Source organism: Lathyrus oleraceus, chromosome 5, assembly GCF_024323335.1.
Source record: "Lathyrus oleraceus cultivar Zhongwan6 chromosome 5, CAAS_Psat_ZW6_1.0, whole genome shotgun sequence".
NCBI lineage: Eukaryota > Viridiplantae > Streptophyta > Magnoliopsida > Fabales > Fabaceae > Lathyrus > Lathyrus oleraceus.
Genome location: NC_066583.1, coordinates 472,525,376 through 472,527,793, shown reverse-complemented (window position 1 = coordinate 472,527,793; position 2,418 = coordinate 472,525,376). Strand labels below are relative to the sequence as shown.

General features: G+C 39.9%; 1 non-coding gene across 1 annotated transcript; it reads right to left on the bottom strand.

The window, feature by feature from the left end:
• Nucleotides 1-373: 373 nt before the first annotated feature.
• Nucleotides 374-480, bottom strand: LOC127090284 (small nucleolar RNA R71). Its single transcript, XR_007791809.1, has one exon. It is a non-coding gene; the product is annotated as a small nucleolar RNA R71 (small nucleolar RNA).
• Between the last annotated feature and the right edge of the window lie 1,938 nt (nucleotides 481-2,418).

Sequence of the window (2,418 nt, the reverse complement as noted above, 5' to 3'; positions counted from 1 at the left end):
AGATCAAAACCAAAGACCTCTTAAAGATTTTGCTCAACCATCCAAAGAACCTAGTTCTAGTATAGTGAACCCAACCATCTCAGCTAATAATTTTGAACTTAAACCATCCGTGTTGCAACTAGTGCAACAGAGACAATTCGCAGGTCTCGCTACTGAGAACCCAAACCAACATTTAAAAATATTTCTTCAATTAGCAGACACTTTTAAAACCAATGGAGCTTCTTCTGAGGCAATACGTTTAAGATTATTCCCTTTTTCCCTCAGAGATAAAGCCCTATCATGGTTAGATTCCCTTCCACCCAATTCCATTACGACTTGGGATAACCTTAGAAGAGTTTTTCTTGCTAGATACTTTCCCCCGAGTAAGACCGCCGTTCTTCGAAACCATATAACTAGATTTACCCAAAACCAAGGAGAATCGTTGTTCGAAGCTTAGGAGAGATATAAAGAGTTATTAAGAGCATGCCCACATCATGGCTCAGAAAATTGGTTAATCATTCAAACCTTCTATAATGGACTTCATTACAACACAAAGATGACCATCGACGCTGCCGCACGGGATGCTCTGATGAACAAACCTTATCCTGAAGCTAGTGCCCTCATCGAAGATATGGCTCAAAACCATCAATCATGGGGAGTCGAACGAGCGACAGTTGAGAAGAAGGAAGCCCAAGGAGGAGTGCATGAACTAAGCTCTATAGACATGATGCAAGCTAAAATGGACGCATTAGCCCTTAAGGTCGAGCATATGTGCATAAACCCGAATACTATAGCCACAGTTTCGTCGGATTGTGAGATATGTGGAACCAAAGGACACCAATCTGCAGAATGCAGTCTATTAAACGAAACCCACTCTAAGCAAGTGAACTACACCTAAGAGAACCCATACTCGAATACCTACAACCCTGGATGGAGGAATCACCCGAACTTCTCCTATAAAAACAATAACCCTATCCAAAATAATGCACCTCCGAGACCTAGTTATCAAGCCCCTAGATCAAATCAACATATGCAACCTGTGCCACCAAAGCCGAGCCTTGAGAAAATTATGGAAAATTTTATCACCGTTCAAACCCAACAAAACAAGGAGTTCATGAACCAGAACATTCATGTTAACAAATTGATTACTCAGTTAGGAACCAAGGTTGACCAAATAGTTACTCATACTAAGATGCTTGAAACCCAGATCTCTCAGGTAGCTTTAAACCAAGCCCCTCAGACTACACCTGGAGGACAGTTCCCTGGACAACCTCAACAAAATCCGAGAGGACAAGCCAATGCCATTACCCTACGAAGTGGGAACGCTTATGATGAGCCACCAAACCCTAGATTGAGTGAACCTGAAACTTCTAAGGAATGTACCAAACCCACGGACGAAGTAAAGGAACCAGAGGAATCTGAAAACCAGGAAGGTCGAGAAAAAGGAGAAGAACCTAAAGATAAAACTTACATACCACCCCCGCCATATAAACCACCTATACCATATCCACAAAGACTCAAACAAACCCAGATCAATAAACAGTATCAAAAATTTATTAAAGTTATAGAAAAACTTCATGTAGAAATCCCTTTCATAGAAGCCATCACCCAAATACCTTCTTATGCAAAGTTTCTCAAAGACATCCTTACCAACAAACGTAGACTTGAGGATCCGAAGCCTTTGGAATGTAATGATATTTCCGAGGACAAATTAGCAAAGAAAGATAAAGATCTTGGAAATTTCTCCATTCCTTGCCTTTTGGGTAATCATGTCATCGAAAAAGCTTTTTTGGACTTAGGATCTAGTGTGAGCCTAATTCCTTTAGCAGTTTGTGAGAGGTTAAACTTAGGAGAATTACAGCCCACTAAGATGTCACTTCAGTTAGCCGATAGATCTGTTAAATATCTGATAGGCATTTTAGAAGATGTTCCTGTTAGGATAGGTCAGTTATTTATCCCTACTGATTTTGTTGTCATGGACATCAAAGATGACAATGATATACCAATCCTTCTAGGTAGACCATTCTTATCGACTGCAGGAGCCATAATAGATGTCAAGAAAGGAAAGTTGACATTTGAGGTAGGTGACTAGAAAATAGAATGTATACTTTCGAAATTTCTTATGGCACCTGTGATGAGAGACGCGTGTTATGCCTTAGATATCATTGATGAATGTGTTAGAGAATTAGAACAAGAAGAAATTATAAAAACAATTAAGTTACCATCAACTCTCATAAGGGAAGATGATGACTTTAAGAAACCCTACATCGATGATAACCTTTACGAATGTTTATCCCTTACTCCAGATCTTATGCCATGCCCTAAGAAACCAACCTTAGAACTTAAGGAACTGCCTAAGAACCTGAGATATGAGTTCCTCGATGAAAAGATGAATCGTCCAGTTATAGTCAGTGCTACCTTGAGCCAAGAGGAAACGAA